At 40.7% G+C, this 25,485-nt stretch overlaps 1 pseudogene; it reads left to right on the top strand.

Moving 5' to 3' along the window:
• Positions 1-20,446: 20,446 nt before the first annotated feature.
• On the top strand, positions 20,447-23,376 carry LOC133254372 (transcription factor IIIA-like; annotated as a pseudogene).
• Positions 23,377-25,485: the final 2,109 nt, after the last annotated feature.

The following is a 25,485-nucleotide window of genomic DNA, read 5'->3' as shown; positions in this document are numbered from 1 at the left end:
CCTATTTCTCCACCCATAAAGTCTGAAATTCTACATGTATTAATACATTCCTTTACAGAAAACATTTTCTTCCTGTCATTCTTTCAGGGTCTGCAATGTGCCTGGAAGAATAACTGCTTTCCCCTAGAACAAAGTTCAGTTCAGTTCAGTTGCTCAGTCATGTCCGACTCTTTGTGACCCCACAGACTGCAGCGTGCCAGGCTTCCCTGTCCATCACCAGTTCCAGAGCTTGCTCAAAGTGATGTCCATCGAGTCGGTGATGCCATCCAACTATTTCATCCTCTGTCGTCCCCTATTCTCCTGCCTTCAATCTTTCCCAGCATCCGGGTCTTTCCCAATGAGTCAGTTCTTCATGTCAGGTGGCCAAAGTATTGGAGTTTCAACTTCAGCGTCAGTCCTTCCAATGAATATTCAGGACTGACTTCTTTTAGGATGGACTGGTTGAATCTCCTTCCACTCCAAGGGACTCTCAAGAGTCTTCTCCAACACCTCAGTTCAAAAGCATCAATTCTTCGGTGCTCAGCTATCTGTATAGTCCAACTCTCACATCCATACATGACCACTGGAAAAACCATAGCCTTGACTAGATGACCTTTGTTGGCAAAGTAATGCCTCTGCTTTTTAATATGCTATCTAGGTTGGTCATAGCTTTTCTTCCAAGGAGCAAGCATCTTTTAATTTCATGGCTACAATCACCATCTGCAGTGATTTTGGAGCCCCAAAAATAAAGTCTATCACTGTTTCTATTGTTTCCCCATCTATTTGCCATGAAGTGATGGGACTGGATGCTGTGATCTTAGTTTTCTGAGTTTTGAGTATTAAGTCATTTTCACTCTCCTCTTTCACTTTCAACAAGAGGCTCTTCAATTCTTCTTCACTTTCTGCCATAAGGGTGGTGTCATCTGCATATCTGAGGTGATTGATATTTCTACCAGCAATCTTGATTTCAGCTTGTGCTTCATCCAGCCCAGCATTTCTCATGATGTACTCTGCATATGAGTTAAAAAATCAGGGTGACAATATACAGCCTTGAAGTACTCCTTTCCCGATTAGGAACCAGTCTGTTGTTAATGTTCAGTTCTAACTATTGCTTCTTGACCTGCATACAGATTTCTCAGGAGGCAGGTAAGGCAGTCTGGTATTTTCACCTCGTGAAGAATTTTCCACAGTTTATTGTGATCCACACAGTCAAAGGCTTTGGTATAGTCAATAAAGCAGAAGTAGATGTTTTTCTGGAACTCCCTTGCTTTTTCGATAATCCAATGGATGTTGGCAATTTGATCTCTGGTTTCTTTGTCTTTTCTAAATCCAGCTTGAACATCTGGAAGTTCATGGTTCACATATTGTTGAAGCCTGGCTTGGAGAATTTTGAGCATTACTTTCCTAGTGTGTGAGATGAGTGCAACTGTGCAGTAGTTTGCACATCCTTTGGCATTGCCTTTCTTTGGGATTGGCATAAAAACTGAACTTTTCCAGTCCTGTGGCTGCTGCTGAGTTTTCCAAATTTGCTGGCATATTGAGTGCAGCACTTTCACAGCATCATCTTTTAGGATATGAAATAGCTCAAGTAGAATTCCATCACCTCCACTGGCTTTGTTTGTAGTGATGCTTCCTAAGGCCCACTTGACTTTGCACTCTAGGATGTCTGACTCTAGGTGGGTGATCATACCATCGTGGTTATCTGGGTCATGAAGATTTTTTTTTTGTATAGTTCTTCTGTGTGTTATTGCCACCTCTTCTTAGTATCTTCTGCTTCTGTTAGATCCATATCATTTCTGTCCTTTATTGTGCCCATCTTTGTATGAAATGTTCCCTTGGTATCTCTAATTTTCTTGAAGAGATCTCCAGTCTTTCCCATACTATTGCTTTCCTCTATTTCTTTGCATTGTTCACTGAGGAGGCTTTCTTACCTCTCCTTACTATTCTTTGGAACTCAGCATTCAAATGGGTATATCTTTCCTTTTCTCCTTTGCCTTTAACTTCTCTTCTTTTCTCAGCTATTTGTAAGGCCTCCTCAGACAACCATTTTGTCTTTTTGCATTTCTTTTTCTTGGGGATAGTTTTGATCATTGCCTCCTGTACAGTGTCATGAACCTCCATCCATAGTTCTTTAGGCACTCTGTCTATCAGATCTAATCCCTTGAATCTATTTGTCACTTCCACTGTAGAACCGTAAGGGATTTGACTTAGGTCATACTTGAATGGTCTAGTGATTTTCCCTACTTTCTTCAATTTAAGTCTGAAGTTGGCCATAAGGAGTTCATGATCTGAGCCACAGTCAGCCCCAGGTCTTGTTTTTGCTGACTAAATAGAGCTTCTCCATCTTTGGCTGCAAAGAATATAATCAATCTGATTTTGGTATTGACCATCTGGTGATGTCCATGTGCAGAGTCTTCTCGTGTTATTGGAAGAGGTTGTTGTCAGAGATCCCAGGGCGGCTTGGGCAGGGCACATAGATGCTCATATATGCATCCCTAAACGACCCTAAGCATCTTTTCTCCTAACCTGAGAAGAGGCTCCAGTAGTTGTATCAGATGGCCTTAGTTGCCTCTGTCATGTGAAATCTTCCAATAACATGGTTCAAACCTGTGTCCCCTGCATTGGCAGATGGATTCTTAACCACTGGACCGCCAGAGAAGTCCCTAAACTTATCATTGACCACAAGGCTCTTCCCACCTGTTAACTCTGCGTGGAGGTTGGTGTCCATCCACAACCCCACACCACTGGCCACTCGTTCCCTCAAAGATGGCAGAGTAGAAGGACGTTTGCTAATCTTCTCCTACAAGAACTCCAAAACTACAACTCACTGCTGAACAACCATGGACAGGAGAATGTTGGATTCTGGAACAAAAGGAATTGAGGAAATGTGTGTGCTCAAGTCAGGGGGAGTAGAGAGAGACATATCTTTAAGGGGAAAATGTCATGGAAAGGAAACATTTTTGAGAAATCTGGGAAAAGCTTGCTTAATTTCACAAGGTTGCTTATGACTGACATCCCATAATTATCTCATGAGCATAGACCCCTGCTGATGAAAAAAAGAGAGAAGAAAAGATCCAAGTACATTAAATCTGCCTTAGGCACATGGATTGTCTTTAGGCATTAAATGGCTTCTTTAGAACTGTGGCTCCTTGGCAAGAGGTTATTTTCATGACTACTATATTTCAACAATTGCATTCTTCCTCCTTGGATTTTTTCTTGGTTTTCAGATAATACTCTCAGGAATCTTAAATGAATACTAAAAAATACTAGGGTAACATGATTACTAAATGTGTTGCTATATTTTTACTACTCTATTTCTTCTCATAGAGAATATAGTATTTTTGATGACAAACAAAATAATAGAAGAGAAAAACAATACAAAAAATGACTACTTACAAATACAGTTGGTTCTCAAAGAATGTGTCTCAAGTGGGTATGAATATAGCTACACACCTGCCAAGATTGTTCCATCAGATGTGTTGTGTGGTGCAAATTAAGAAAGTGACATCTCTAATGAGATAAACTCTCGCAAAAATATTCCCTGACCTTAGAGTTTTCATTGGGAAATTTTGCTAGTAACACTTTCATTGAAGGAAGTTATATGACTTAACCAGGTCAAATTTGATAATATTTATAGCCTTAAAAGTTTAGAGTGATTGCTCTGTCATTGGCCTGGAGTTATTATTAGGGAATGATAGGGAACGCAGAGAAGACTTGATGTAACCATAAATTTTCAATGTCCCTCTCCTCTCTATTGGGGTATGGAATTGAGAACCATTTGCCTTGCATAATTTAATTAACCTGTCACTTTATTTTGGAGGCTTGCTAATTCATGATCCAAAAGGACTGATTGATGGAGCATTGCGAGGACAAAAGCTAGATGTTGAATAGAATTAACTAGCATAAGCATAGTGTAAGAGTAGAATTATTTTTGAATTAACATCAATTATAAAATGAGTTCAGAAGATTATTTACTGCTTAAGCTGGAAATTCTGTGGTTTATTCACCTGAAGTTTTAGAACCTGACTAGAGTTCCCTGATGTTGCTTACTGAAGAGTTAGAATAATAATTAAATGTAGTAACAACAATCTTTTAATTGTGCCAATGATCTACCTGATATTACATTAGTTTTTATTTACATATATATTTTGTATTCTCACAAAAAGTTGCAAAATGAAAGCTATTATTAATGATTATCAAACTAAGGTCAAGGAGTTTTTATTCCAATTTAGTTTACAAAAAAGTTATTATGGTGCCAAAGAAAAATGAAGAATGTATGAAAAATGAAATGAAAGAACAGTAACATTTGCATTTAGGAGACTATTCTTCAAAAAATTTTAAGTGCTAAGAATCATTTGGGAAAGGTCTCCCAACTATCAATTTCCTAAACAATATCAAAGAGATAGTCTCTTTTAGACTATCAGAAAGTTATCTTGGAAGCTATACAGACATGTGTTCTTTAGAAGTTGGCAGCGTTTAAAAACAAAAGAAGGAGACTGAGTGATAAAAAGTGCAGACATGTTAGTTACAAGGTAAACAAAACTATAAACTTGGTCTTTGAACAATAGTCTTTTCCTTGTTTGGGGGGATAGGAGTGTATGTATTTGCCTAGCACTTGTGGATGTGACTGGTGATGAAAGTAAAGCCTGATGCTGTGAGGAATAATATTGCATAGGAACCTGGAATGTTAGGTCCATGAATCAGGGTAAATTGGAAGTGGTCAAACAGGAGATGGCAAGAGTGAACGTTGACATTCTAGGAATCAGCAAACTAAGATGGACTGGAATGGTGAGTTTAACTCAGATGACCATTATATCTACTACTGTGGGCACGAATCCCTTAGAAGAAATGGAGTAGCCCTCACAGTCAACACAAGAGTCTGAAATGCAGTTTGGGGGTCCAAACTCAAAAACTACAGAATGGTTTCTGTTCATTTCCAAGGCGAACAATTCAATATCACAGTACTCCAAGTCTACACCCCAACCAATAATGCTGAAGAAGCTGAAGTTGAATGGTTCTATGAAGATCTAGAAAAGGAAAGATATACCCATTTAAATGCAGAGTTACAAAGAATAGCAAGGACAGATAAGAAAGTCTTCTTCAGTAAACAATGCAAACAAATAGAGGAAAATAATAGAATGGGAAGACCTTCTGGAATGAACACCCCAAAGAGATGTCATTTTCACTACAGGGGACTGCAGTGCAAAACTAGGAAGTCAAGAGATACCTGGAGTAACAGGCAAATTTGGCCTTGGAGTATAAAATGAAGCAGGGCAAAGGCTAATAGAGTTTTGCCAAGAGAATGCACTGGTCATAGTAAACACACTCTTCCAACAACACAAGAGAAGACTCCACATATGGACATCACCAGATGGTCAATACTGAAATCAGGTTGATTATATTCTTGGCAGCCAAAGATGGAGAAGCTCAATACAGTCAGCAAAAACAAGAACAGGAGCTGACTGTGGCTCAGATCATGAACTCCTTATGGCCAAATTCAGACTTAAATTGAAGAAAGAAGGGAAAACCACTAGACCATTCAGTTCAGTTTAGTTCAGTTCAGTAGCTCAGTCATGTCCAACTCTTTGCGACCCCATGAATCGCAGCACGCCAGGCCTCCCTGTCCATCACCAACTCCTGGAGTTCACTCAAACTCATATCCATCGAGTCGGTGATGCCATCCAGCCATCTCATCCTCTGTCATCCCCTTTTCCTCCTGCCCCCAATCCCTCCCAGCATCAGAGTCTTTCCCAATGAGTCAACTCTTCGCATCAGGTGGCCAAAGTACTGGAGTTTCAGCTTTAGCATCATTCCTTCCAAAGAACACCCAGGACTGATCTCCTTTAGAATGGACTGGTTGGATCTCCTTGCAGACCAAGAGACTCTCAAGAGTCTTCTCCAACACCACAGTTCAAAAGCGTCAATTCTTCGGCGCTCAGCTTTCTTCACAGTCCAACTCTCACATCCATACATGACCACTGGAAAAACCATAGCCTTGACTAGACGGACCTTTGTTGGCAAAGTAATGTCTCTGCTTTTGAATATGCTATCTAGGTTGGTCTTAACTTTTCTTCCAAGGAGTAAGCATATTTTAATTTCATGGCTGCAGTCACCATCTGCAGTAATTTTGGAGCCAAAAAATAAAGTCTGACACTGTTTCCACTGTTTCCCCATCTACTTCCCTTGAAGTGATGGGACCAGATGCCATGATTTTAGTTTTCTGAATGTTGAGCTTTAAGCCAGCTTTTTCACTCTCTTCTTTCACTTTCATTGAGAGGCTTTTTAGTTCCTCTTCACTTTCTGCCATAAGGGTGGTGTCATCTGCATATTTGAAGTTATTGATATTTGTCCCAGAAATCTTGATTCCAGCTTGTGCTACTTCCAGCCCAGCGTTTCTCATGATGTACTCTGCATATAAGTTAAATATGGGAATACCAGACCACCTGACCTGCCTCTTGAGACCATTCAGGTATGACCTAAATCAAATCCCTTACAATTATACAGTGGAAGTGACAAATAGATTCAAGGGATTAGATCTGATAGACAGAGTGCCTGAAGAACTATGGACAGAGGTTCATGACATTGTACTGGAGACAGGGATCAAGACCATCCCCAAGAAAAAGAAAAGCAAAAATGCAAAATGGTTGTCTGAAGAGGCCTTACAAATAGTTGAGAAAAGAAAAGTGAAAGGCAAAGGAGAAAAGAAAAGATATACCCATTTGAATGCAGAGTTCCAAAGAATAGCAAGGAGAGATAAGAAAGCCTTCTTCAGTGAACAATGCAAAGAAATAGAGGAAAACAACAGAATGGGAAAAACTGGAGATCTCTTCAAGAAAATTAGAGATACCAAGGGAATATTTCATGCATATATGGACAAAATAAAGGACAGAAATGGTATGGACCTAACAGAAGCAGAAGATATTAAGAAGAGGTGGCAAGAATACACAGAAGAACTATACAAAAAAGATGTTCATGTCCCAGATAACCATGATGGTGTGATCACCCGCCTAGAGCCAGACATCCTAGAGTGATGGATGGGCCATCACTCCAGGGGTCAAGTGGGCCTTAGGAAGCATCTCTACAATAAAAACCAAGTGGGCCTTAGGAAGCATTTCCACAATAAAAGCCAGTGTAAGTGATGGAATTCCAGTTGAGCTATTTCAAATCCTAAAAGATGATGCTGTGAAAGTGCTGCATTCAATATGCCAGCAAATTTGGAAAACTCAGCAGTGGCCACAGGACTGGAAAGGTCAGTTTTCATGCCAATCCAAAAGAAAGGCAATGCCAAAGAATGTGCAAACTACTGCACAATTGCACTCATCTCACACGCTAGAAAGTAATGCTCAAAATTCTCCAAGCCAGGCTTCAACAGTATGTGAACCATAAACTTCCAGATGTTCAAGCTGGATTTAGAAAAGGCAAAGGAACCAGAGATCATATTGCCAGCATCCTTTGGATCATCAAAAAAGCAAGAGAGTTCCAGGAAAACATCTACTTTTGCTTTATTGACTAAGCCAAGGCCTTTGACTCTGTGGATCACTACAAACTGTGGAAAATTCTTCAAGAGATTAGAATACCAGACCACCTTACCTGCCCTGTAAGAAATCTCTATTCAGCTCAAGAAGCAACAGTTAGAACAGGACATGGAACAACCGACTGGTTCCAAATCGGGAAAGGAGTACATCAAGGCTGTATATTGTCACCGTGCTTATCTAACTTTTTGCAGAGTACATCATGCAAAATTCTGGGCTGGATGAAGCACAGGCTGGAATCAAGATTGCCTGGAGAACATGAGTAACCTCAGATACTCAGATGACACCACCCTTTTGGCAGAAAGCAACAAAGAACTAAAAAGCCTTTTGATGAAAGTGAAAGAGGAGAGTGAAAAAGTTGGCTTAAAACTCAACATTCAAAAAACTAAGATCATGGCATCTGGTCCCATCACTTCATAGCTAATAGATGGGGAAACAATGGAAACAGTGAGAGACTTTATATTTTGGGGCTCCAAAATCACTGCAGATGGTAACTGCAGCCATGAAGTAAAAGACATTTGCTCCTTGGAAGGAAAGCTATGACCAACCTAGATAGCATATTAAAAAGAAGAGACATTATTTTGCCAACAAAGGTCCATCTAGTCAAGGCTATGTGTCAGGAGCCGCATTAGGCATTACTGACAAAATGGAGGCACGGCCCCCAGCCCCCTCTCCACATTCCTCAGGCACGGATCCCGGGATGAAGGAGTTAGGCCTTGTAATTCTGACTTGTCTTTTCCTCTCCTTGGCTGAGTTGACTGAAAAGGAATATTAAGGTGCTTATTGTTCTTGAGAGGAGCATGAGAAGGCACAAAGCCTTCTGCAGTTGTGCTCAGAAAATAATTCATAAAGTTAATCACTGACATTTGTTCAAGGACTTTTACAAAAGAGTGTTCCAGGATGAGCACATAGGCTGTAGCTTGAGGCCATGGGAGGGATTGTATCTGAAGCCTATTTGTGAGGAGAATGTTTGTGGCAAAGGAGTTTACTGAGTTTAGGGCTTAGAAATAATTAAAATAGTTAGAAGTTAAAGATTTAAGGAATGTTGTAAAGTTAGCATATTTTACTATAGCTTATACAAGTTAGGAATTTTTAGAGACACTATAGCTAGAAGCCTTTTTAAGAGAGAGTGAGCTCAGGGTGTTAGGAGCAAACAGGATTTAGGAAGATAAGTAGTAGACTGAGGAATGTAGCATGAGTTACAATGTAGTCACAAGTTAACTATAGGACACAATAGAGGAGGTAAATAATAGATGATAAGGCTGATTCCCAGAGAATCAGTGAAGCAGGAACTCTGTTCGAAGAGCAACGATGATTTATGGAGATGATAAATCTGGGAGAGGGGGAACTGAAAATGTCAAACCTCTGGCCTAATGTTTTTGTAAACGTATAAAAGAGAATCTTAAACTTGGAATAAACAGGCACTCCATAGGAAAATGAGAGGCTGTCTCATTGCCGACACCGTTCACCTCTTCAGGGTGAATCCCTGGTTGCTGGAGTTGGACTCTGGCAGCTATGGTTTTTCCAGTAGTCATGTATGGATGTGAGAGTTGAACTGTGAAGAAAGCTGAGCACCAAAGAATTGATGCTTTTAAACTGTGCTGCTGGGGAAGACTCTTGAGAGTCCCTTGGTGAGCAAGGAGAACAAATCAGTCAATCTTAAAGGAAATTAGTCCTAAATGTTCATTGGAAGGACTGATGCTGAAGTTGAAACTCCAATACTTTGGCCACCTGATGGGAAGAACTGACTCCCTGGAAATGACCCTGATGACCAGAATCAGGGTCATTCGGGGAAAGATTGAAGGTAGGAGGAGAAGGTGACGATAGAGGATGAGATGATTGGATGGCATCACCAACTCGCTGGACATGAATTTGAGCAAGCTCTGGAAGGACAGGGAAGCCTGGTGTGCTTCAGTCCATGGGGTCGCAAGAGTCAGAAAAGACTGAGAGAGTGAACTGAGCTGAACAGAGCACTTGTGCGGCAGGTAAGAGAGGGTTTTAAGTGAATAATATGGGTTGAATGTGGCTTCCCAGGTGACCCCAGTGGTAACGAACCCTTCTGCCAATGCAAACGATAGAAAAGATGCGAGTTTCATCCCTAGGTTGAGAAGATTCCCTGGAGGAGGGCATCGCAATCCACTCTAGTGTTCTTGCTTAGAGAATCCCATGGACAAAGAGCCTGGAGGACTACAGTTCATAGGATTGCAAAGAGTTGGAGACAACTGAAGTGACTTAGCACCCATGCATGAGTTGAGTGGGGCTTTCACATGTGCTAAAAAGTTCTAGTTATTCTTTCATATGCTTGCAGGTCATTATGGGTGAAGGCAAGGAATGAGCTACAGGTAAATGGACCACACAATCAACCTCACATGGGATGGTTAACCTCTCATCACTTGCAGCAATTACTCTTTTTAGACCGAGATAATTCAAGCTCGTTACATGTATTGTGCACTTTGTTTCTATTATTTCCAGGCAAGAATACTGGAGTGGGTAGCCATTCCCTTCTCCAGGGGATCTTCCCTACCCAGGGATTGAACCCAGGTCTCTTGCATTGCAGTCAGCTTCTTTACCATCTAAGCCACTACGGAAGCTCTCATTATTATCACATTGTGATATATAATGAAATAATTATACAGCACACCATGATAAAGAACCAGTGGAATGCTAACATGAACCTATAGGGTGTGGTTTAAATGCAAATGAAACTTTGCTGGGTAACCCGCCTCTCGCCTCCTGCTGTGTGGCCCAGTTCCCTGGAAGGAGGCGGATACCTGGTACAGAGGGCACCCTCTGGGCCCACTTTTGGTTCTGCATCACCCCTCACAGTAGGGGTTCATGGTACTAACACAACTTAGATGCCAGGACCCCACACCTCTCTCTCTAGGTCATGCTTGGGTATCAGAGTTCACAGAGTTTCTTGCTTACTGGTCCTGGGCCTGATTCTAGGGCTCTATGAAATGTAGTCTATTCCCCTGAGGATGGATCACACTACATATGTGATTATCTTTATGCCTAAGGGATAGTCAAAGGGAGGCTGTGCACAGACATGTGAATATACATGAATGTATGTGAGGTGCCTCTGGATGTGGGATGAACAAGACAAGAAGTACCCCAGGTAGAGGTTAACACTGAGACGTGTTTTTTCCTGAACTCTATGTTTCAGCACAGAATTCCAATTAAGATCCCATCCCTCCATAGCATTAGGAAAACATATTTGTCAAAGGAGGAGAATAGACCTTATTCTATTAAAGACTGTGAGCTTTGCTTATAACATCCAAACAGTCAAACAATGTAGGTGAGTTTCCCTTTGTACTCAGCCTGAAAAAGGGGGAGTGTTACTCACTCAGGCATGTCCAACTCTTTGCAAACCCATGGACTGTAGCCCACCAGGCTCCTCTGTCTATGGGATTTCCCAGACAAGAATACCAGAGTGGGTAATCTTTCCCTTTTCCAGAGCTAGGATCTGTTGATGTTGGGGGTGGACATACCAAATTCTTTAGATGAAACTTTTAAAATTTACATTTGCTAAGAGCATAGCCTCTTTCATCCTTAGCATTAGTACAATGTCTGATGTGTAGTAAGTACTCAATAAAGATTTGTGGACCATAAAACTAAATTTAACTCATTTTTATAAACTGAGTGATGAAAAATCACATTCTGGAGCAGAAACTCTTGGAGTGGGAGGTAAGACCTAATATTTTCTACAACAGAGAGTAGATTGCTTGTGTAAATCACTTAGCAGTGTTTCTGTCACTTAGTAAATCCACAGTAAGTGTTACCTACCATTATTAATTATACAGTCTATGGATGATGAATTCTAGAGATTCCATCAGTTGAGACTCAGTAAGTATAGTTTCTGTAGTCACTTTAAAATATGTGATCAATTTCTTAACATCACAAAAGTTCCCATGAAAAGATTTCTTGCTACTTGAAAAATCTAGCATCTATACCAATTGGTGGGTTCCAATGCTTGTCAAAATAGTTATTTGACTAACTCTGCAACTATGACATCCTCAGAGCAGGCATACATTTTATTTTAAACAATTTAAAAGTGAAATGATTTTGTTGCCTTCATGTTCTCATCTGCCTGTTTGACTTTCGTTTTCATTTGTAGGATTCATTAGCACACTCAGTCTTTGGTTCCTGAAACACCCATGTAGTGATCCTAAACACACTGCATGCTGAAACCAGCAAAGACTTTGATTAAGTTACAAAACAGAACATTGTACTATACATAATTGGTCTTTGAACAACATGGGTTTGAAGTGCCTGGGTTCACTTATATCCAGATTTTTTTTTTCAATAGTAAATATTCAAGTAGTACATGGTCTGCAGTTGGTTGAATCCACAGAAGCTGGCTAACCATAGAAATGGAAGGCTGACTATTAATTATAATTGAATTTTCAACAGTGCAGGGAGTTGACACTCTTAACTCTGACTTTGTTCAAGCATCAACTGTGTATTCGATAAATGAATGAGGGAATGCATCTGTTAAGAGAACTTGCTCTAAGAGTGCAGCATCTATGCGGTAGTGTGTCCAAATCTTCCCTTAGTTTATCCCTAACAAGCAGCTGAGCTATAATTATTTGAGGCCTCTAAAAAACAAACAAAAATACCTTAACTGGGTTAGATTCATGTAAACCATTGTCCATATAAAAAGTCAATACCACATTTGCCTATTTGAACAATGCTTCTGTAATAAAACAAGGATTAGGGTTAGGGTTAGGGTTAGGGAGAATGGCATTGAAATATGTATAATATCATATATGAAATGAGTCGCCAGTCCAGGTTCGATGCACGATACTGGATGCTTGGGGCTGGTGCACTGGGACGACCCAGAGGGATGGTATGGGGAGGGAGGAGGGAGGAGGGTTCAGGATGGGGAACACATGTATACCTGTGGCAGATTCATTTTGATATATGGCAAAACCAATACAATATTGTAAAGTTAAATAAAATAAAATTTCAAATAAATAAATAAAATAAGGATTACAATGGCCTACGTTTAATCAGAGAAACCCTCACCTGTCTAGAAAAGTGTGCATAGCAGTGGTGGGACAGATAAGTTTATTGGCCTATTTGACTATGTAGCTTGAGTTGAATCTCTTTTTCTTTAGGAGGTGACATAACTGAAGCCAATCCATTTTCAAAGAATAGTGATTAACTCATTGTAGGGGACAAGTGAAGTCTACTGATATGTTTTTCTGATGTGGGGTCTCTTTCATTTTTATTTATATTTCTCTTCCTTTCCTTAATTTTAATTATATATGTCACTCAAAATCCTTTTGCAAATGGCAGGACACAAGTACTATAGCTCACAGTATAAACTCACCAAAAGCAGGGTTATGATACATTTATAGTACCTGTTCCAATGCCTGCCTCTAGTGTGCTTGCAATATATGTCTGCCATGAGAATGGGAAGGACATTTAATATATCAGAGAGAACCAAAATTCTAATAAGGGATTGCAAAATCTAATAAGATTGCAAAATTTACATAAGCTCTAATTTTACAAGGAGAAATTCTATCTTGGGCAAGAGAAATCAAATTTCAGTGTCTCCGAAGCCCATGCCATCTAATAGCATTACTGACTGAATCAACCCTGCTTACTTTACTGGCACAACCTGTTGCCTGGGAAAAGGCACAGGGGATAGAAATAGAGAGGCCAGTTTTCTGGAAAATTATTTGTTCAGTGTCCTCTGCCACTCCAAAAAAAAGTGAGATATTCACCAAAGAGATATTTAAATATTTAAGAGAATGGAGAAGGCAATGGCACCCCACTCCAGTACTCTTGCCTGGAAAATCCCATGGACAGAAGAGCCTGGTAGGTTGCAGTCCATGGGGTCACTACTAGTCAGACATGACTGAGCAACTTCACTTTCACTTTTCACTTTCATGCATTGGAGAAGGAAATGGCAACCCACTCCAGTGTTCTTGCCTGGAGAATCCCAGGGACGGTGGAGCCTGGTGGGCTGCTGTCTATGGGGTTGCAAGAGTCGGACACGATTGAAGTGACTTAGCAGCAGCAGCTTTGATTTATCACAATGAAAATTGAAGCTAAGTGGGAAAAGTACATTTGACACCATCTTTCTGGATGCTACTCCCTTACATTCCTAGAAAAACACCCATTTTATTCCATATATACTTTCCCATGGTTCACACTGAGGAGTTGTATTCTTGCTGCTCTACTGAGGAGCAGTGCTCACTGGGTATCATTCATCAGTAGACTGGAAGAGGTGATCACAGTCAACTGTATCATGATGAAGGTGAAAGAGGAGAGTGAAAAAGCTGGCTTAAAAAACAACACTCAAAAAACGAAGATGATGGCATCTGGTCCCATCACATCATGGCAAATAGAAAGGTAAAATGTGGAAACAGTACAGATTTTATTTCTTGGGCTCCAAAATCACTGTGGATGGGGACTGCAGCCATGAAATTAAAAGATGCTGGCTCCTTGGAAGAAAAGTTATGACAAACCTAGATAGTGTATTAAAAAGCACAGACATCACTTTGCCAACAAAGGTCTGTATAGTCAAAGCTATGGTTTTTCCAGTAGTCATTTATGGTTGTGAGAGGTGGACCATAAAACGGCTGAGTGCCAAAGAGTTGATGCTTTTGAACTGTGGTGTTGGGGAAGACTCTTGAGAGTTCTTTGGACAGCAAGGAGAACAAACCAATCAATCCTAAAGGAAATCAACTCTGAATATTCATTGGGAGGACTGATGCAGAAGCTGAAACTCCAATTCTTTGGCCACCTGATGCAAAGAGCCGACTCATTGGAAAATACCCTGATGCTGGGAAAGATTGAGGGCAGGAGGAGAAAGAGATGACAGAGGATGAGATGATTGGATGGCATCAACAACTCAATGCATGAGTTTGAGCAAACTCTGGGAAATAGTGGAGGACAGGGAGGCCTGGTGTACTGCAGTCCATGGGGTCGCAAAAAGGTGGAAACAACTGAGGGACTGAACAACAACTGGTATAATACTGTATTCTTAGCTTTCACATTATCTCATTTGGTCCTCACAATACCTATGCAATTCAGAGAAAATAAATGTTACTCTGCTGAATTCAGAGTTGAGAAAACTAATACTCAGAAAGATTGAGGCACTGGTTCAAGTTCACACTATCGCTAAGACAGAAATGTGGCTCTGGGTCTTGCTCTCTGTCTGGCTATGTCCTTTAGGACACAATTAAAATGAAAATTAGTCTGAAAGGAGGAAGAAAAGCACATTGCATAGTTTTCAAAAAAGGACTGTTTTCCTGAAGATTCTGCAAGAATGAAAAAGGAGGATCAACCTAACTAAAGTCCTTAGGAAAATAGTATAAATATTAATACTATCTAAGGCTTTCCCGAGTTGCATAATGTTACAATTCAGTAAAATTCAGTACCTGTGCCATATTGAACCAGCACTGCCATAGATCAGATGAGTATTTCTGCCTTCAAAAAGTGACTTTGTATTATAAGTTAATTTATTCTTTCTCTCAAAAAATGTGAGATGTGCTCATTTTAATAATAAGTAGGTATGCTAAATATACTTACTACATGTCCGGTAATTGTCTAAGTAAGTTTATATATTTTTAACCCACTGAATCTTCACAGTAGCCATAGGGAGTTAGTTCAATAATTATGCCTATTTGACAGACGAAGAAATGGAAACATCCAGTGGATAATACACTGCCCGAGATCAAAGAACTAGAAACTAGCAGAGGCAGAATTTGAACTGGTCCCATAGTTTTGATTTTGAACACTAGGCTCTAACGTCTCTGATAGAAACTTTGCCTAAGTGATAAAGTTTCTTAGTGATGAGCTTCCTCTCACAAAATTTACTGCCAAATATAAAACACAACATTTTATTTTGTGTACTTCCTACTCTCTAGCAAAGCAAATACAATGGTGTGGTCACGGTGATTTCAGGATCAAATGAAACAGAGCAACATAAAAGGGCCCATTTTCACTTGACCTCCTGGGCACTCCAGATGTTAAGGCCTATTGTTCTCTCATATATTTTTTGATGTAAATCTCTAGGAGGAGATAAAACAGTGATGAGACCAGAGTGACTGCCTGTGGATCAGGTGAAGTCAGTTAGCTAAAATCTCTTGAAAGTAGAGATTGTATATCTTATATGAAAAGTCACCACTTTCATCCAGAGACTGTCCTCTCAAAATTGTTCTTTGTAAACACACACAAAAAAGTACAGATAAAGGGTCTAAAAGGAAATATAAAACATGACATAGAAGTTACCTCTAATTGGTAGAGCAAAAATGGGTGTTATTATATTTATGTCTTAAAACTTCTGGAGTACTTGCATGCTGCTTTTAAAATTATTTGGACATTAATATATGTACATTGCTTTAAAAATTATTAAAAAATACAATAAATTAATTACTAAGACAATTAAGCAGAAAAAAATGGTAATTATGTGATGTGATATGGGTATTAGCTAAAGCTATGGTGACAGTCATTTTGTAATATGTAGGGTGGACAACAGGCTGTCCACCTTAAACTTACACAATGGTATGTGTCAATTATATCTCCATGAAACTAGAAAATAATTTTATTTATAAAACCAGGAAGCTGGATGGATTTGGCCAGCAGGTTACAACGTTGACCCCTGTATAAAATACTATGTTCCAAGTACAGAGTTACAAACTATTCAAGCTTGAGGAAAGAAGAAGATGGAAAAAAGAGAACCTATATGATCAGCATTGTTTGTAACAGAAATGAGCAATGTTCACAATAACAACAGGCAACATAATGTCCACTGATGAATGAATGAATAATTGTGGCATATTCATTCAATTTATACATTGTTGTGTGTTCTGTAATTTACAACAAATGAAAATGGAAGAACTGGATTCCATGCACCAACACAAGTGAATTTAACAAACAATTCTGAGCAACAAAGGCAATTGGTAAAATATATACAGTATAATACAATTCTTATAGAATCTAAAAACATGCTAAATAATTCTACGTATCTTTAGGGATGCATAAATATGTATTAAAAGTGCAAATTATGCATTTTCACTTTAGAGTTTTTAAAATTTTTAAAATTAATATTAAAAAATATTATGACAACTTCAGGGGTGATGGAGGTAGGAATGAGATCAAAGAGGAGTTTCATATTTTAAATAGCACACAGGATAAATATTAATATTAAAATAAAATGAAATAGAGACCTAGTTTGAAGATTCCCCAGGCAGACAAAACCAGCAAGCAAAATTTATTTCATGAACATGAGCAAAAATTATTTCTTGTATATATGTCTGATAATCATAAATGAAACTTAAGTCACCTTTTTAAATAAAATGACATAATCACTTTTAACCAATCCCCTGCCATCTGGAAATCCCCACTGTAATAACCAATCATTTTGAAAGTTAAACAGCTTTCTCACTTTCACTTTATAAGCCATCCCAGAACATGGTGCCTCTGAACTTCTTACCAGTTTCAGGTCTGAAGCATCCCTGTTCATGAAAGTTTATTTCTCACTCAATAAAAGATTCATATAAAGTAAAGCTCTCTGAATTTTCTCCTAACATCAGTGTACAAATATTTTATGAGTGAGGAAATGTAAGGAAGAGTAAAGAAAATAAATTCAATAGTCAACAGATGAGATGTCCTCACAAGTTTGAAAGATTTCTGGAGTGGAAATGCTGGATAAAGGGAGCTAGAAGTATAAGAGATGGAAGTTAGAAGTCAGTTGCCAATATTGAGTGCAGGGATTTAAGATTTAGGGTGGTAACAAAATCTGTAATAGATCCACAAAGTGGATGGCTGTAATGTGGAGAAAAAGATCATTACTATTGAGGAGGTCACAAAGCTATAATACAAGGGCCACTGTGTAGGGAAATCCTCTCCCTGGAATTGAAATTGATCAGACTGATAACAGAGTGATAATGGGGAAGAGGGCTGTGGTCCAGTTTTAGTGTATTCATAGGTATAGTCTGCCAGTCTGTGCTGAAGCAAAAAGCAGGGGCAACAGGGTACAGTCTGATTTTAAGATCTGTGTTTTTGGTTTAATTGTTTTTGTTTTGTCTTAATAAAAAAAGAAGAGAAAAAAAATTGAAAGTAAATGAAGAGCAAGGAGGGCATAAACACCTGCTGGTCTAGGCACATGGTGGGGGAATGGGGGGAATTTTACTTGATGATACTCCAAAGAAAGCAATACTCCAAGGGTGTAGCTAATTTCAATTCTATCTAGATCATGAAGACAATGTCCAGAAAAGGGACTGAGGCTTGTTAAAGGCAGTTGCTGTTGACTTTGTCCACTGAACGTGCAACAGCTCGCATGTGCGGGAAGGTGTGGGGAACTGGAATGGGATGGAAATCAGGTGGTTTGATCATATACTCAGCAGTATATATACTGGGATACTGAAGAATGACCTGGGAAACTTGGGCTTCTAATAGCACTGTGAAGCATGATGGTGCTAGCCCTGGCCGTGTCTATAGGAAGGGAAATAACTGATTTAAGTTAAACACCCTGGTAAGTAGAGAAAGAAGATAAGCTTTGTCAGCTTAGAATTCCATTTTTTTCTGCTTTCCTCAGCTCTTCTGTCATCATTCTTCAACACCCAGTTCTACTCAGATCAACCCACTTTCTCCTTGTATGCTGATTCAACTATCACTGTGGTATCTCTTCTGTTTCTCTATGAAACTGAGATGGTCTTTTAAATATTGGTTTTCCTTTTGAATCCCTGACAATACCTAGCAAAGTGCTGGATGCACAGTGATTGTTTAATAAATATTTGATGGATTGGGCCATAAATTTCATTTGTCTAGGTTATAACCAGCACTCGGGCACTCAAGATATGGCTGTAAATTGGAAGGCTAAGGACCCCAGCTTTTATTACAAACTTTTTTATGTTTAAAAGAAAATCTTGGTTTGCAAAGATTTAGCCATTACTCTTGCTTCCTTCTCATCTCCTCACAATCTAAGATTTATAAAAACAGAAGTAGTTGCTGTGGAGACAACAGCTGGGCCCTAGAGGAGCTATTTGAGAATAAAAGCAAAAACTGCTATAATATTCAATAGCAAGACTTTACATTAATCTTTTTGCCTTTAATGATAAAACTGAAAATAAAATACAGAAAAAATGTCAGATACTGTGAACTCACTCTCTTTGTTGCAGAGTTAATAATCTGAGCCATACCAATAGACGCTACCCCTCGTTAAGATACTGAAATCATTCCACACTGGTTACGAAATAGCCATTACCCCTGGACCTGCCCTGAGACCCTCCCAATGGCTCTAGCTTCCCATGGCTTGCCCCTGTATCCTCCCCATTTAGTCCTAATCCAGCAACTGAAGGTTAATATCCAGTTAAGCATAGGCTTAGTTAGCACTGCGACTGTAGCGGACACACCAGTTGTTCAACATGGTGAATTTATCAACTGTTAAAGATAGTGAATATCATTTCTGACTATACGTCAGGTGTTACAAACAAGAGTCCTATATACATTATTTATGTGGTCTTCCTAGGATTTCACATTCTTCTAAAATTGTCAATTAACATTTAAAACTTTAGTGACGTCAAGGGATAATCCAAATCTTTAGCTCCTCCCCCTAAAATTGGAAATCCTGGCAACACTGGGTTTTCATTTGAAGAAATTCACAGAGCAGAGTATGAGTGCCCCCTTTAAATGCTGCACACACTCTCTACTCACCAGGCTTCATCGTATTCCATTGTTCACCCTGTACTGTACTTTTTCATGTAACTAGCTCCCCCTGTGGATGTTTAAGTATCTGTGCCCTGCTCCACAATAATCCCAAATCAGATTCCCTGGGGCTGGGTTTGATTCTAGACTTTATGGGTCATTTGGTACAACACCAGCTCAGTGGGGGTACACTCCTGCTCTGCCTCCTCCCTCTTCCAGGTTCCTTTTGCATCTACCAATTGTAACAGCAACTCACTTCCCTTCTAATTCAGGATGGCATATCCAGACTTTGCAGACAAGAAAACCCTGTCTATGGCGACTACATTCCTAAATAGTTGCAGAAAAGATCTAGAATTGAGGAGAAGTGTACACTCTAGTCTAGATGTTTACCACCAATAAAAGATAGGGATGAAAATTTGTGATCTCTGCTATGTACCTATTTTCTCAGTAAGTGAAAAATTAATATCTGTGGGAAAAACTGCTGCCAACAATTATGCTGCTATTTTTGGGGAGAAAGAGCTCTATCAGGTACAGGTCCAGGGCTTCCACCTGCTCACCTACAATTTCCTCCCTTAACTGTGACTGCTATCTACCAGTGTGTGAATTATCAGCTGCAGCTAATGATAAACCATAGGGAATATTTGAACACTAAATTTATTCAGAAGCCTTGCCTCAGTTTTCTATTCTGCATAACATACCACCCAAAACTTGGTGGCTTAAAATAAGTTGTTGTTTTGTTCATGATTCTGGCACTCAGCAATGTGGGACGGTCTGGCTGGGGTCACTCAGGCCCTTGTAGTCACCTGGCAGCTCAACTCTGATCTGAGATGGCTCCTCCCATACGTCTGACAGGGGAGCATCTGGGTTCTCTCCCACATGGTGGACCCAGCTTCTCGACATAGTGGACTCAGAGCAGCATTCCAAGAGGGGTTGAACGGAAACTTCAGAGTTCTCATAACATCACTTCCACTACATTTACTAGCCAAAGCAAGTCATGAAACCAGTCCAGGCTCTAACCATCAGGAAATAGTCCCCAGTTTCTCATAGAAAGAGCTACAAATCATAGGCTATGGATTCAGGAATGAGAGGAGTATCAATATTACTGTTTTCTGTGCAAACAACCTGCCATATTCCTGTAGCTAGAAGGGATGAAGGCTTGGGTTCCACAATAACAGAAGAGAGGAATTATGATTTAAAAAAAAAAAAAAAAACCCTTTCAAATATACTGGGATCATATACATTGGAAAGTCCCTAGTGAGATGGAGAATGGAAAGATGACGAAGCTTCTGAAGTTGAGTCCTGATTTGGAATTTATCAAAGAAATTATAAAGGTAGGTAGAAAAGAGGGGTGGGAATAAAGGGCAGGTAGTGAGGGCAGGAGGATTTGACAGGAAGAATCCCAATGGGAGAACCTGTTTCTTGAAACAAATGTCAACCAGCTGCCACAGTGGAACCCAACCTCATTTCTTCTGTCTCTCTTTCAAAGCCTAGGCTGTGTTTTCCGATCAACCCACCCTCTTTCCTCTCATTCTCAAGTGTAGGATCTCTGCATCTCAGATCTGATTACTATGGTATTATCCAAACAACAACTCCAGATTTTCCTCTTTTGGTATGTCTTGTGTGGCACACCTGCTTGGCTTATTTTTTTTTTTAATATTTTTACTTCTTTCTGAATAAGTAAAGTATGTTCATATTACAAAATTCAAAAAGTACAAAAGTTACACAGACAAAAACCAGAGACAGAGAAGCAATTTGTTCCTAAAAAATGGCAGAGCCTGGATTTGAATGCAGGCTGGCGTGACACCCATGCTTTTGACCATGAACGGCACTGCTGAGTTATAAAATCAGGGCTTCTCATCAGTTCTGCTCACAGAGAAGTTAGAAATTACATTTTCCTCCATCAAAACTAATAAATCGACCTTGATTAGTGAGAGCGAAGTACATACTTGCACTCTTCTTGGCTGAATCAATAAAGAACAAGAAGACTTACAAGTAGTCAGCATTGTCCCTGTAACAGAAATATGAAGACACCAAACACTACTTGTAAGAAAACATGATGTATTAATTTTGGCAACACTTGTACACCATGTCATGCCAATAAAGACAAGGGAATTGAAAGCAGAAATTGAAAGCTGGATGTGACCCGCTTCTATCAGCATCTCTGGAGTCAGTATGAGATGTGGGAGGAGAGGAGACCTTTGGGAGGTGGGTGATTAGCTCCAGGGACAAAGGAAGGTCCTCTGGCTTCTCTCCCCATGTTTAACTAACCTTCTTACTTGAAAACCACCTTGGAGGAGAGACCTCTGCCATTTTTCTTCAGCATCTCACTGACGAAAAGAGACATAGGAAGAGCCCGCCCCTCCGCGATCACGCCCCCGGAAGTGCAGTGGGCCCACGCGTAGGGTTTCCGGAAGCAGTCGATAGTCACTGGTTTCACGGCATGTGAGTCAGCACGTGGCTGAGTTCTTCGCCCCCAGGAGTCTGGATCGTAGGCCTCTGTCACTGAGGCGGTGTTGTCCCTGACTATCACCGACCCATTCGTTGCAGTCGGCGAGAGTGCGGCCCCGCCTCCCCGCTTCCCCCAGCGGCCCCTCAGAAGTTCATCTGCTCCTTCACCAACTGCAGTGCCGATTACAACAAGGCTTGGAAGCTAGACGCGCACCTACACGAGTACTGGGAGCAGGGGGCGCGGAAGAGACCCTATGTTTGTGACTATAAAGAAAGCTGGGTGCAGAAGAATTGATGCTTTTGAACTGTGGTGTTGGAGAAGACTCTGGAGAGTCCCTTGGACTGAAAGGAGATCCAACCAGTCTATACTAAAGGAGATCAGCAGTACTGGGTGTTCATTGGAAGGACTGATGTCGAAGCTGAAACTCCAATACTTTGGCCACCTGATGCTGGCCGAAGAGCCGACTCATTTGAAAAGACCCTGATGTTGGGAGAGATTGAGGGCAGGAGAAGGGGACAACAGAGGATGAGATGGTTGAATGGCGTCACCGACTCGATGGACATGAGTCTGGATGAACTCCAGGAGTTGGTGATGACAGGGAGGCCTGGTGTGCTACGGTTCATGGGGTCACAAAGAGTCGGACATGACTGAGCAACTGAACTGAATTGAACTGATGAAGGGTGTGGCAAGGCCTTGGTCAGGGACTACAGTCTCAGCTGCCACGCCCTGGTTCACACCCTTGAAAAGTCCTTTGTACAGCTAGCGGCTGTCATCAAAAATTCAACAGAAAAGAAAACTTGGAGAAACATTTTGACCACAAACATGTAAAACCAGCAAAAACAATATGCATGTAGTTTCAAAGGTTGTGAGAAGACCTTTAGGAAACATCACCAACTGAAAATCCACCAGTGCCAGCACACCAACGAGCCGCTGTTCAAGTGTGCCCATGAGGGATGTGGAAAACACTTTTCCTCCCCCAGCAGTCTGAAGTGGCACAGTAAGGTCCACGAGGGCTATATCTGTCGAAAAGAATGTTCTTTTGTGGCAAAAACATGGACAGAGCTTCTAAAACAAGTGAGAGAGACCCCTAAAGAGGACATAATGTGTGGCGCCTGCCAGAAGAACGTTTAAGTGCAAAGACTTCCTGAAGCAGCACATGAGGATGCACGCCCCCGAGCAGAACTTGTGCCGGTGTCCACGGGAAGACTGTGGCCACACCTACACCACTGTGGTCACCCTGCAGAGCCATATTCTCTCCTTCCACGAGGAATGGCGCCCTTTCATGTGTGAGCACACTGGTTGTGGCAAGACCTTTGTCATGAAGCAGAGCCTCAGCAGGCATGCCGTTGTGTGTGACCCTGACAAGAAGAAAATCAAAGTGAGGCCATCTAGTGAGAAGGGGAGCCTGGCCTCTACACTCAGTGGGTACTCCCCTCCTAAGAGGACACAGGGCCTGGCTGTGCCAGGCCCAGAAACGGGGAGCTGATGAGCTGCGTGGAAGGCCACACACTTTCCATGTCGCCATGCTCACTGCAGCTGTACACGGGACTGTGCTGTGTGGAGGTCCACAGACCAGCCAGCTCGGTTCTCTCCCAGAAGCACTTGTTTGTTAAAGTCACTGGGGCAGGACACCAGATGTCCCATCTTTCTCGTCTTTCCCATTTCAGAGTGTCTCCTCTCGGGGTGCCCCGAGGTGCTCTCCCTCCTTTTTGCTCTAGGGAGGAAGAACACACATCACAACCTTGCCCCCTCTGATGGGCTGTGACCTAGATGAGAAGGTTGCAATTCTAGAAATGGTCTGGACAAATCTATTACATGTCTCCTCCTAGAAGAGGAAACAAAAGGCTAGTGTAAAACCAATACCTCTGGTTCTTTCCGGTGTTAATGCTTATCTAATACCCATAAAGGCCAGCATTCTTGAATTGCTATATAAGGGATTTGCTAAGTCAAATCATATAGACCTGGTTAAGCTAATGGAAACCTGTATAATAACCAGGTGGTTATACGAACTCCATGTAACTAGGCCAGTGCGCTAAAGGCTTGATAGTTTTGAATCCTCTGTCATGGCACCAGAGAGGCTGTTTTTGACCCAGATCACCCGTTCACAAAAAGTGCAGAGTGGTGGGTTTGGGCACTGGCAGGGCCCCCTTATCCCCCCAGGTTGTCAGCCCAGTGCTATTCCCAACCGTCCTTCACAGAGTCATTGAAGTGGTTAGAAAAAGACAGACATGTGGTTCTAGAGATTCTGGGTGGGCTGGACTGGGATCAGGGCCTCGGTCACTCTAGCCTGGAGGTAGGGCTGAAAACCACTGGAGTAAATGCTGCCTTTATTGGCTGCTAAGCTGTGTAACTCCAAAAGCCAAATCCTCCAGACTTATCCTGGGACAGTAAACTGACACTTTCTAGAAGAATTTGGCTTGAATGCTTCTCATAAGCATTTATAAAGAGGAATCATTTTAAAAAGATGAACCCATACAGTTTCTCGTTTTCCTATTTAAATGTTAGACCCTCTACAGTCTGTGAAGTAGAATAGTATATAGCCCTTAAGTTAGGAAGTAGTGTTCTCACATGGTGAAATACTTACATTATGGTGGAAAAAAGCTGTATACATTTTGCATTTTGAAAACCCAGTTAGAAAGCTGCTACCAAGACTGGACAGAATTATTAGTTACTTTTCTCTGCCTTTATGTTTTCCAGGTTTTCTACAGGTGTATTTATAAGATCAGAAAACAAAAAGGCACAAGCAGTCACTCAGGCCTGTTTTCACTTACCATTTTGTTCTAGGGTTCGTCCGCACTCTTTCCTTTACCGTAATCTGGACTTGATATGATTTTTTAATCCACTGTGGTATCTGTTTACTCTTTGTGTCCAAATCATGTTGTCCAATATTTGAAGAAAAATTAGTTGCTTGGTCAGGGTGGGTCCTAGGTTGACAAGAGTGAGATCTGGGGCTGGTCTTTGAGGCCTGTGTTTTATCACACATTCATCCTAAGGTCTACACTGATACAGGCCCTCCTGTCTGCCTGGTATTAATGGTTTCACACTCCAGTTAAATAGAGGACACAGACACAAGGTGAAATACCACTATTTTAGTTGCCGAGTAAGAGTACCTGGACAGGGAATGCTTCCATTTATCATTACCATTGTTTGATGAAAGAACAAAAGAATGGTCCTTTAAAGAGAACCAGGTAATCCTTTTTTTTTTTTTTTATTTTGGGTGGTGGATAACAGGTGTTCACTGTATTTTTTCTTTATGCTTTTTTAATTTAAATAAAAGTAATTTTTCAAAAAAAAAAGACATAGGAAGAAGAATGATCATTTCGGTTCTGAAACACAAATCTTGGCCTTTGGGTAAAGCATCTAGATATATGTATGCTACAGATAGTGCATGGTGTCTTCGTCTGTGTGTGATCCTGCAGTGTTTGCAGGGATGTGCACACTGGCCATTGAACATTTACCAACAGTACCTTCCGTGTGGTACACCTGCAAGGCCCATGGGTCTTGAACATTGGTGTTAAGAGCAGAAGGAGAAGAGGTAAGGTCACCCTGCCTGCTGGACTGTGCACAGCTCCATCCTACAGTCAGGCAGACTTATCTGAAGCTGGACTTTTCAACCACTCTTAACTCTGTTAAATTTCTGGTAACTCCTTCCCACTTACTACACACAAAAAAATGTCTTGCTAAAAGAAATTTTTATATTTCTGGTCATTTGGACCTATTCTTTCATAAGATGTATTTGTACCCAAAGGATAGATATGATCCATTTTTGGAAAAAAAAAATCATGTGAGGCAGTTTCTGATGCTTTTAATCAGTCACCTAAGCCACTTAGACCAATGAAAGGTAGGTTGATCTTCCTGCTGCTT

This window comes from Bos javanicus, chromosome 9 (assembly GCF_032452875.1).
Source record: "Bos javanicus breed banteng chromosome 9, ARS-OSU_banteng_1.0, whole genome shotgun sequence".
Taxonomy (NCBI): Eukaryota; Metazoa; Chordata; class Mammalia; order Artiodactyla; family Bovidae; genus Bos; species Bos javanicus.
This window is presented reverse-complemented; position numbering and strand designations above follow the sequence as displayed.